The 12,178-nt window shown below is 38.8% G+C and overlaps 1 protein-coding gene across 11 annotated transcripts in view; it reads left to right on the top strand.

Moving 5' to 3' along the window:
• The window catches only part of PARD3B (par-3 family cell polarity regulator beta), a 1,159,019-nt gene that overhangs the window by 80,763 nt on the left and 1,066,078 nt on the right, over positions 1–12,178 (top strand). The gene's annotated exons all lie outside the window — the stretch shown is intronic.

The following is a 12,178-nucleotide window of genomic DNA, read 5'->3' as shown; positions in this document are numbered from 1 at the left end:
TACCCATTACATGTTTACATGATTTATTTTTATGTAAAATAACTGTTTCAACAAAATTTAGTAAGATTTTTAGACAGATAACAAATTGACTTTTTTTTCAAATCTTGATGTTTGGCTTAATAGACAACTGTATTACATTTGCCTTTGCTATCAGTCTTGCAAATTTGTTTTAAGTATTGGAAGAAAATTTGACCCCACAAATAAGCAGTTAGCACAAGGTGGAATATTTTAAGTGTTTTCAAATGTATATATTCTTCTCTGACATTATACCAAAAATCGAAAAGTGGTTAGATTCTTAAAGGTTAGTTGCAATGTGGAATCTGAAACCCTATTAAAGAACTCTTAAACCCTATTTGTCAGTATTGCCTTTTTTAATCGAAATTATGCATGAGTTTGTAACATTTTGTAACGTACAGTACATGAGTTATTCAGAAAACACTAGCTGACTGTTATTCCGGTCTTCCAAATGTTGATGCATCAAAATACCACAATTGGTTTTATCACCATCATTCTCATCAGGAAAATCTTTAAGGATGGAAAAATTGTCGAACTTGTGATGAAAATTACTTATCCACCAAATCATGTCAGTGTAATTATGAAACTTTTTTGTTTCATGGAGACTTTTCACTACATCCTCAGTCTGTAGACCGCACTTGAGAGCCACTCTTTTAAAGGAATCCTCTAATCTTATGCCTCAGGGGTATAATCCTGGGCAACCAGTGTCCAGGATGCTGGGAGAAGTCTTACTCATTTTCCATGCATACTTTCTTCTAATTTTCCAGTGTTTATGTGTTCTCAGATGTGCTCATTGTCTGTAACTTTCATATCCCAAGTTCATAGTCTCCATGGCTTTCTCTCCATAAAGAAAACCTCTAAATTCCCACTTAGATTGGGGGAAATGACTGCCAGTGTGGTGTCAGCCAGTTTTCTCTTTTCACTGTTGCCTCCACCTTCACAGTTCTTGGTGCCTCCAGGTCCTAAGTCACCGATCTGCTTCTTACTGGCTCTTTCTATACTGGCTCAGTTATCTGCAGTCTGAGTTTTGTTAATAAGCTGCATGTCACCTATCTATTTGCTTTCAATCTTCCAAACTGCATTGCCATCTCTCATCTAGGTGTTTACCATGTCTATTCTTCGTGTGACTTTATGTTTTAAATTCCTTTTTTTTGTTTTTTTTGCCCCCTCACTGGAGAGGAGACATGGGGAGGTTACCAGAGAAATGCCTATGTTGAACTCATCACGAATAGCTAGAAATCACTCCTTTTTTGGAGTTTGTTTTAGTTTGGATGGATTATAAGCAACACTTATTTTTTCACAATCATGGTGCTGACAGATTCAGTGCCTGGTGAGGAACTGCTTGCTCATTGATGGCTGTTTTTTCACTGTAACCTCTTGTGGTGGCAGGGGGTGCTCTGTGAAGCCCTTCTTATAAGAGCACTAATCACATTCATGAAGACCGTACCCCATGACCCCAGCACCTCCCAAAGACCCCACTCTTTGTACCTTGACTTTGGGTTTTTAGATTGCAACGTATGAATTTTTGGTGGGGGTGGAGTACAAACATTTATTCAGGAGCAGAGTTATTTAAGAAAAAATGTTTGACTCATCTTTGATTTTATATGATTACAAATCCCTGCTCTCCCATGAGTGTGTATATCCCTAATCTCTAGCACCCTGTTTTATTGTTTTTGACATTTCCTTTATCTTACATTTTTACATGGCTTTAAGCATCTTCATCATTGTTTCTCACATATACAAATCTCCCAGCAGTACTGTAGGAGGTCTTCTGATTTGTCACCCTACACCCTTCTTTGAGCTCCCCATTTGCCATTCTCCGTCCGTTGAATGTAGCTGTCATGTTGAATAAGCAAAACTCAAGGAGCATAATCAGCGGACAAGCTTCCTCTTGTTTCCCACTCTCCCTTTAAATTTATTCCTTGTGGATAGTTCTTCCTTTGTTTCTGGATGAAATGTGCAGCAAATCCCAAAACTCTTATGATCAACTTGAAGTAATAAAATGCCCTCTTTTCAGTAATTCAGTCAGTTCAGTTTGGTCGCTAAGTTGTGTCCGACTTTTTGCAACCGCATGGACTGCAGCACACCAGCCTTCCCTGTCCATCACCAACTCCTGGAGCTTACTCAAGCTCATGTCCATCAAGTCAGTGATGCCATCCAACCATCTCATCCTCTGTCGTCCCCTTCTCCTCCCACCTTCAATCTTTCCCAGCATCAAAGTCTTTTCAAAAGAGTCTTTGCATCAGGTGGCCAAGTATTGGAATTTCAGCTTCAGCATCAGTTCTTCCAATGAACACCCAGGACTGATCTCCTTTAGGATGGACTGGTTGGATCTCCTTGCAGTCCAAGGCAATCTCAAGAGTCTTCTCCAAAACCACAGTTCAAAAGCATCAATTCTTCAGTGCTCAGCTTTCTTTATAGTCCAACTCTCACATCTACGTATGACTACTGGAAAAACTATAGGTTTGACTAGATGGACCTTTGTTGGCAAAGTATCATCTCTGCTTTTTAATATGCTGTCTAGGTTGGTCATAGCTTTTCTTCCAAGGAGAAAGTGTCTTTTAACACAGCAGTAATCTTCATTAATACCACTGAATATTCTTACATATTTGCTTTCCCAGGTTGGCTGATGTTTATTCCAACTCTTGTGGCCTTGAGTTCTTTGTGGACATCTCCCCTTGTCTCCTGTTGCTAAGAGTGGCCTGTGTTTCTTTTGTTGCTTGAGCATAGCTCCTTCCTCAGCTGCTGAGAGTCCAGCAGTTAAGTCTCACTCACTTGGTATATTAATGCTTGTCTGCAGAGATCTCCAATCACTAGACTGTTTTTTTCCCTCTTGGTATGAAGTTGTTAGAAGCCATTAAAATGGGTTTTCTGGGAGCTCATGTGATCTGCACTGCACCTTGGGCTGTGTCATCTAGAGGTGTGGGGCCTCCACTGAAGCTGACAGCAACACACCATTTCAGCATTGTGTTCGTGTTTGATTTGGCCAGTTCATCAATATGCAATGTGTGCTAAGTTCTTTCTTAGACTTTGTCATCTCTGAACTATTTTTTTTAACCTTTATATCTTTGTTTCCAAACTTCATATTTCTCCCTTAAAAAAAAAGTCATCTGACCTATTTTCCTCTCTGTAGTCTTTCAGATTTCTCAAGTATTTCCTCCTCCTTTCCAAGATTCCTCTTTTGGAAAGTTGTAGCGCTGTCTTGTGACTTCTTCTGGAAAGCTTGCAAGGTTAGGGGTTACACTAAGGCTGGGGTAAATTCATAGATGAGCCATACCACCTGGAGCCTCCTGGAGACACCAGTTGGTCTCCCTTGCCAGGGCTCTGACCTCACTGTGATTCTTTCAAACCGCCTTTAGCGTGTCATGGTAGTAGACTGAAGTTACAGAAGCTATGATGAACTTTCCCTCTGACTGGCAACTCTTTTCTTCCTCTTGAAGACACAGTTCAAATGCCGCCTGTTTTCTGATGCCTTCCAGGCAAAAACTTGGTCACACCCTCCTGGAGGGCATAGACCAGGTCTTCTGGGCAGGAGATGGATGAGATCCAGTCTGCATACTAATATGAAACAAGGAGGTGGCAACTGTATGAATTAATATTCTTCTGGTTTCTTTAAACCACATAACCATACTTTCCCCAAAGTTATTTTTTCTAGTGTCCATGGATAGAAATTTCCTGTCCATTTTCTCTTTATTAAACTGTTTGGGTGAACTATAGCTGCTTTTACTGGTCCATATTCATGTCTCTGGATTTTTGCCTGGTGTTGCAAACTGGCCTAATGTCTTGATAGGATGTGTGTGGTGGCAAGAACATGGACTCTGGGATCACAGGAGCTTAGATGTGAAACCCAGATCTGCACTCGATACTGTAGTGACTTCTTTTTTTTTCTCTTTCTAAACTTTATTTTGCAGAGGGGTATAGCCCATGAACAATCTTGTGATAGTTCAGGTGGAGAGACTTTTTTTTTTTTTTCCTCTTTTGAACTTTTCTTTTTGCATTAGGGTATAGCCCATGAACCAGAGAAGGCAATTGCAAGCCACTCCAGTACTCTTGCCTAGAAAATCCCATGGATGGAGGAGCCTGGTCGGTCTCGACTGAGTGACTTCACTTTCACTTTTCACTTTCACGCAGTGGGGAAGGAAATGGCAACCCACTCCAGTGTTCTTGCCTGGAGAATCCCAGGGACGGCAGAACCTGGTGGGCTGCTGTCTATGGGGTCGCACAGAGTCGGACACGACTGAAGCGACTTAGCAGCAGCAGCAGCATAGCCCGTGAACAATGTTGTGAGTTGCAGGTGAACAGGGAAGGGACTCAGTCATATGTATACATGTATCCATTCTCCCCTAAACCTCCCTGCTTCTGGAGGGACTTCTGATAAGTAATTTGGAGTCTGTTTCCACAGCTGTAAGATGATACTTTATTGGATTGTGAAGATTAAAGTCATTGAATTAATGTGAGGAACATGTTATTGAAAGTGTTTTGAGCTACCTTTAGTGACTGTGATCACAATTGCGATGAAGATGATGATACTACCTGAAACTTTGGGTCAGTAAGCTATCCTAGGAAAATTCCTTTGGTTTAGGGAGTCCTTTCTAATCAACTTCTTTTAGCATGCTGTTGCTTAGGAGTAAGTTATCAAGTTATTAAATTCCTACTGTGACTTTTCAGAGGATCCCTTACATTTAAGGGAACCAAAGATACTAGACTGTTTTGATGTGAGGCTGTACTAGAAAGTGAATAACAGGCAAAGGGATGGAGAGACTTAAACCCCTTTAGTTTTATCTGGGAGTGTCTAGTGTTGCAGTCTTTAGATTTGTATGTGTTTAACTCCTAACCTGCTGCTTAATGCTGTTAGGGGAATGTATTTTTCTTTTTTGATTGTACTTCTAAAAAATAATGTGTTCATTTGGTAGTTAGGCAATAAATATTTTCCCAAATAAATGATTCTCTTTTCCTCATCCCTTCTTCTGATCACCTCTGTATTAGCTGGTTGGTTTTTCTTGCTCAGTACTTTCTTGCCGAGATGTTTTCTGCCCTGAATCCATCATCAGAGTTTCACCTGTGTCCATGCCCTCTTTGTTTAGAAAGGTCTTCTCCGTCACCTCCTCGTATTCCATTTGAACAGAGAGCTGACTATTGGTTTTGCGGCTGTTTAGCAGGGTTGCAGGCTGAGAGTGGAGGAGGTCACCCTTTGGACATGACTCAGTGTTCTAAACGAGTGCCATCCAGTACCCTCACTGCGTGACCACTGCTGAGCTCATGTCTCCAAGTTCTCCGTGAGAGCTGAGAAACGGTCGCAGCAGAATTAATTGGCAGGCATTTCATCACCGGCTCTTGGTGGCTGAATATAGGACTGTCCTTTTCTAATTCACCTATTTCTTGTTTTGCGAAAGTACAAAATGTCTGGAGTGTGTCTCAAGTATGCACTTGTCACTAGTGTCAAACTGTTGTTTACAGCACTTCTCATCGCAGGCTGAGTGACCTGACGAAAACAAGAGTGAAAGGGCGTTTCGTGCAGGAACCAGTGTGTGCTAAGTTGACTCATTGTGGGGAGGAGTAAGCCAGCATTCCTGATTGTAGTGGTGGTGTTTTATTTCCATGTTAAGTGCAAGCTTAGAATGACCGCCAGAATGCATTTGTTTCTCAGCCATGTGAGCCACTCTTAGGACCCCATCAAGCATGACCTACAATAGCAATCTGTCTACCTCAAAAGTTTGTATTTTTTGTCATTTGTTATACTTAAAGTATGAATGACTTGACAACCTTTTATTTCTAAGAGATGATATTTTTGAAAGATTCTGTATATAATCATTTTCCAGTTTCCTTCATTTGTTCTGTTATATGCTGCCATTTTCACAATTTTCAGATCTCATTCTTGGTAAAGATGGCTTATTTGCTTCTTGAACTCCAAACTATAAGTAGAATCTCTTTATTTTTAATACTTAAATGACCAGTCTTGTCTAAGCCCTCCTTTTACTTAGTATCATTACCTCTGCTCTTTCGTGACAGTCTCCACTTGTTCTCATTTCCTCCCAGTACTAGCTAACAGACTAAGCATTTCTGGAAGCACATATATTCGGTAATTCCCTACAAATTGATTCTGGTGAGTGAAAAAGAGAGTACCAGAACAAAGCAGTGAGCTCTGATATCGCATAGCCTAGCACCAGCTGTACTTTAAGCCCCTGGGCATACCTGGAAGTCTGTATGGTTGGTTGAACTTTATTTTCACGTTTGAAGTCCTCTAATACTTAATAATTTACTGTGGAAGAATGATTACTGTCATGCTGAAGGCTTCTAGAACCCTCTTAGTTTCTGTAATCTCTTTGAACCTTTAAACAGATGTACTTTTTTCATATCTCCCACCTGCTCACCTCCATTTCTCTCTTTATTCTTCAGATTTTGAATAAGTAGCTTAAGATCAGCCAGCTGTAATATTTTACTTAGAGTTGTACCAGTTGTATCCATTGACTGTGTGTCAAGTATGTGGAGAAGGGGAAGGTCCCCTAAGTGGTTAGTAATTTTGATGAAAAAACAAACTTTTTAAAATACAAAATCTGGCATGGTAGGAGGCAAAGAAGTGTAAAAACTTGGACAGAAAAGAAGGCTCTCAGCAGCGGGTAACTGTTCAGAAATAATAGTGTTGCATTAGGATAGTCCAAGTTACTTTTGAATAATAACCCCAAATAATTTATTTCAGCCAAATTTTATTTCTTGGTATTCTAGATATTTGGGCTTCCCTAGTGGCTCAGTGGTAGAGAACCTGCCTTCCAATGCAGGAGACTTGGGCTTGATTCCTGGGTCAGGAAGATCCCCTGGAGAAGGAAATGGCAATCCACTCTAGTATTCATGCCTGGGAAATCCCATTGTCAGAGGACCCTTGTAGCCTGCAGTCCATGGGGTCACAAAAGAGTTGGACATGACTTAGCAACTAAAAAACAACAAAAGGATGGCTGGACAATGACTCTGGGTTTCCCTTTGACAAGGAACCAGCTCTTAGTTGAAGCTATAATATTGAGAGAAAAAAATGCTGTCAGCTATGTGAGTTATCAAGAACACTTCTATCACCCACAAAATTCTCTCATGCCCCATAAAATTTTAAAATTTTATGTAAATAGAATCATACATGTTTTTTCTTTTAAAATTAATAGTTGATTTACAATGTTGTTATATACAGCAAAGTTATTCACTTATATATTGGATTGCCCAAAGAGTTCATTTGGATTTTTCTGCAAGATGTTTTGGAAAAACCCCAACTCTTTGACCAAACCAATATATAAATAAATACTCCATTTTTACTTTCTTTTCCATTATAGATTATTACAAGATCCTGAGTATAGTTCTTTGTGCTATACAATAGGTCTCATTGTTGTCTACTTTATATATAGCAGTGTTCATACATGTTTTTCCTTATTATAGTCTTTCTCTAAGCGTATTTTTGAGATTTATTGTTATTCTGTGCATTAGTAGGACATCTCTCTTTTAGGTAGTATTCCACTATATGATTATACCACAGTATAGTAGTGTGCTTATATATTCTCCTGCTCAATATCTGGGCTGTTTCTAGTTTTCAGCTATAATGATTCAGGTCCCTATGAACATTGCTGTACAAGACTTTTTGGAGATATATTTTTATTTCTGTTTGCTAATGCCTGTAAGTAGGTTTGTAGGGTCATTGGGTAATTCTGTCTGGAACTTTTCAAGAAACTACCAAGAAGTTTTCCAGGGGTGGTGCCACTTCACACACCCAATAGCAGTGAGAATTCTGGGTGCTGCACATCCTCTCTGATGTTTGATGCTGTCAGTTGTCTTTAAAAACTTTTAGTGGCTGTATTGTGAAATGTCACTCAGGAGTGATTGCTTTTAGAACTCTTCTGTTTTTATCCCAGTTATTGCTTACAAGTAATCTTGAAGGATTCCCTGCAAATAGCCTTACCTAATAGCAGGGTAAGGAGGAAGATCTTGGATTGCTTTCCTCCTCAGCAGATAAGCAAAGGGAAGAAAGCAGGTTCAGGAGCTTCGGGTTTTACAGTGAGAAATCCAGTAGTTTAGCATTAGGGCACCCTAGGCACCCGAGACAGATCTAGAGTCCTTAGTATTGTTAGGCTACTATGCGATGCAGGTTCTGATTCTAAAAGCCCTTCTCAGCAGCTCTCTTCTAGAAGACAGCTTCTCAGCATCTCTCTGGATATATGTCCAGGAGTGGGATGGCAGGGTTATATGGTAGCTGTATTTTTATTTTTTTAAGGAACCTCCTTACTGCTCTTCATAGTGGATAGGAGCTGATTTTGCTGCAGACACTTTGCAGACCAGAAGGGAGTAGCATTGATATTTTCAAAGTGCTGGAAGGGAAAAACCTGCAACTGAGGTTATTCTACCCAGCAAGATGATCATTTAGAATCAAAAGAGAGACAAAGAACTTCACAGACAAACAAAAGCTAAAAGTTCATTGATTCTAAACCTACCCTAGAAGAAATGTTGAAGGCTTTTCTGTAACTGGAAGAGAAGAATCTATAGAAAAGGGTAAATCCCATTAGAAAAGGGCAGTACTTAGTAAGGACTGAGTATCAACCACTTAAATATCTCAGTATGAAGATTTAGGCAAAAAATTGTAAATCAACTGTAACTACATTAACAGTTAAGTGATATATAAGAAGATGTGAAATATGACATCAAAAGGACAAAATGTGGGGAAGGGAAGCAAAAATTATAGATCTTTTAGAATGTGTTCAAACTTAAATGATGATCTATTTCTACTTGTTTTAAATGGGTAAATATATATGAGCCTTATAGTAGCCACAAATCAAACACCTGCAATGTTTAGTGATGGCCCAGGCTGGGACCCTGTGGATTTTGAGCAGGAGGCCTTCAGCCTAGACTTAAATTTGTAACTTGTAATACCGGACAACTTGAGCCTGCCTCTCACTTTCCCATCTCCCTCGTACCATGCAGGTGATGCTCTCTGACTTGAAAGACCTGACCCAGCATATCTGTCAATTGAAATTCTGTATGTCCTTCAAAAGCCACTCAAGCTCCACTTCTTTCCCAAAGCCAGCATCACTTCATTGTATCTGAAATGATCTCTCTCCCCTACATTCCCAGAACACTTACATAGTCCTTGTATGGCATTCTCTATTAAGTACTTACAGCCCCTTAATTTCACAGACAACTACATATGACTCATTCCCTTGGTTAATCAGAAGTTTGAGATAAAAATAGCTCACATTTTTCAGCCTTTCTGCATTCTGGTTGTTAGGCTAAACACAGCATATGGATTATTTATTTTGGGATTAGATTATATTGTAATTTAATGACAGTTTGATAACTAATTATAATCTGTTACTTATATGATATACCATGTTATTTATAGTATGTATTTGTAACACTTCTATATCAATATACAGATGGCAAAATAGTCACAGAGGGCAAGTAAGCTGTCCAGGATGTTTGGCAGTGGCCTGTCCAGTGTTTGAATTTAGACTGTCCAATTCTTCAACCTTAAACACTATACTGGGCTTCATCCTATGTTCTACAAAGACTGTTGCATATAGTAGAATATCAGTCAATGTTTGTATTAGTGTTAGAACTTCTTTAATGTATAATGAGCTAGTGGGTAGAAAATCTATAGTTTAAAATTGAAATGTAAATTCTCTTGAAGTAAGCAAATATCGATACCTCAGTTTGATATTCTCAATAACTTTTCATTTGCTTTGACATTGTTTTCAGAAATGGTAGACTATATATTTCATCCTGAGTTCTGATTGTTTTTTGTTATCATATATTAATAGTTTGTAACTGTATGTTAGATGTTAATTTTGTTTTATAGAAACAGAATTCTTAAAAGTTATAGATTTATAGAAAGTTTTGAAAAAATAAAAATAAAAAGAGTTTTGAAGAAAGCACACAGGTCTTGTATACCACTCATGTAGTTACTTTCATTGGTAGAATCTTAACTATCTATAGTACAGTATCAGAACCAGGAAGTTGGCATTGGTATAAAGTATGTGTTTAGGTCTATTGTTGAATCACACATGTAGATATATGTAGTTAATATTGCAATCAAGAGACAGAACTTTGCCGTTACCACAGAAATCTCCCTCATGCATCCCTTTACAGTCATAACTCATACCCCATGCCACCACCCCTACCCCATCCTTACCTTTTTCTATACAACAGTAATCTTTTCTCCATTTCTATGGTTTTGTCATTTCAGGAATTTTGTATAAATAATTCAGACAGTGGGCGACCTTTTGAGATTGGCTCTTTTGTTCCCTTAGCACAATGACTTTGAGATCACTTTAAGATGTTGCATATGTTAATTGTTCATTCCTTCTCACTACTGTGCGGTATTTCATGGTATGATGAATATACATTAATATATTTAACCATTCATCTGTTATAGGCTGTTTTGGCTGTTTTCAGTTTTTAGTTATTACAAATAAAGCTGGTATGAACAATCATGTACAGGTTTTGTGTGGACAACTGACAAAGTTTTCATTTCTATGGCAATAATGTCCAGGATCGTCATTGCTGGACCATATGTTAAGTATGCATTCAGTTTTGAAACTGTCAAGCTGTTTTCTGGAGTTGTTTTACTCTCCTTCCAGCAGTGTATAGAAGATCCAGTGTCTCTGCATCCTCACCAGCATTTGGTGTTATCAATATTGTTTGTCTTGGAAGTTGTATAAGTATGCATACGTGTGCTATCTCCTGTGGACTTAATTTGCATTTCCCTAATAACCAGTGATATTATATGTCTTTTCATATGCTGATTTGCCTTCAGTAAAATGTTTCTTCATGTCCTTACCCTTTCTCTAATTGGATTTTTTTTTTCCATTGCATTTTGAGAATTCTTTATATATTCTCGATATAAGTCCTTTGTTAAATAGACAATTTGCAGATATTTTCTTCTTGTCTGAACTTGTTTTTGTCATCATTTTTAAGATAGAGTTGAATCCTTTGCCAGGGCCATAATCGTGGATTCAAAAAATAAAAATACAGAATGATGCCAGGGCTATGTGTGGGTTAAGTCACTTCAGTCGTCTCTGACTCTTGACAACCCTGTGGACTAGAGTCTGTCCGTGGGGCTCTTCTGTCCATGGGATTCTCCAGGCAAGAATACTGGAGTGGGTTGTCATACCTTTCCACAGGGGATCTTCCTGATCCAGGGGTCGAACCCACATGTATTCTGTCCCCTGCATTGGCAGGCAGGCTCCTTACCGTTAGCACCCCCTGGGAGGCCCTGCATGCCCTCTGCTGTGTCAGAAACTCCTGGACAGCTGTGTCAGAGGAAAGAGTGCCATCTACTGAAGAGCAGGAACCAGTTCTCCAGCACAGTGACTATGTGGGGAGGAGTGAGGAACGGGCTCCATCAGAGTCAAGCTAGAGAGGACTGTGTACCATTCATTCAGAGAAGGTTACTATGACTGTGCAATAGAAAGCCACCACCAGCCCTTGCCAGGTTGAGGGGCTGTTGTTGACTTAGTACACTAAGTCTCTTGACAAATAGGTAACCAAGGTAATAAATAAGAGATGACATGGGTATCAGCTGATTTCAGACATCTCTCGCCTGCCTTAGCTTTGTTCCTTCCAAGTAATTAAATCCTTCTGTCTAATTAAAGCAATACACTGTTATTAGTTCTAAGCATGTTTATAACACGCTCCTTAAAGTGACATATGCAATAGACTTATCCAACCTTTGTTTTTGAATGGATTATCTTACAGATTTTTAGCTTTTATTAAATTTGAATTCTCACGTTGTATAAGTACTTTTTGCATGTAGCATACTATGAAAACTTCCCTATTGTGGGAGGACATGAGGATTCACTGATAGTGCTATCTTATTTTATTTTCTATGCATTTTGGTTGCTGAGAGTATAAATATGCTTATAATTATAAAATTTAGTTGAAATTGGTTCAATTAGATGTGTAGAAAAAGCTATTTTTAATTATCATGGAGTACAAAATTGTAGTTTTCTGTATGTGAGATAAATGGCAGCTTTAATATTTCTGGCATACAGACTTGATAGTCCATCTCAGGAAAAATTAAAGTTTGAAAAAATTTGACTTTACCTTTATAAAACTAATTTGGGAAGTGAACGACTAGAAGTAGTAATGCCCACAGATAGACAATTTTGGTGAGTTCAGGTAAGTGGGCAGCAGAGTT

The sequence above is a fragment of the Bos grunniens genome, chromosome 2, assembly GCF_055505025.1.
Source record: "Bos grunniens cultivar Pamir isolate PY7600 chromosome 2, Bosgru_T2T1.0, whole genome shotgun sequence".
Lineage (NCBI taxonomy): Eukaryota > Metazoa > Chordata > Mammalia > Artiodactyla > Bovidae > Bos > Bos grunniens.
Note: the sequence above shows the minus strand (reverse complement) of the source record. Positions and strands in the feature narration are given on the sequence as shown.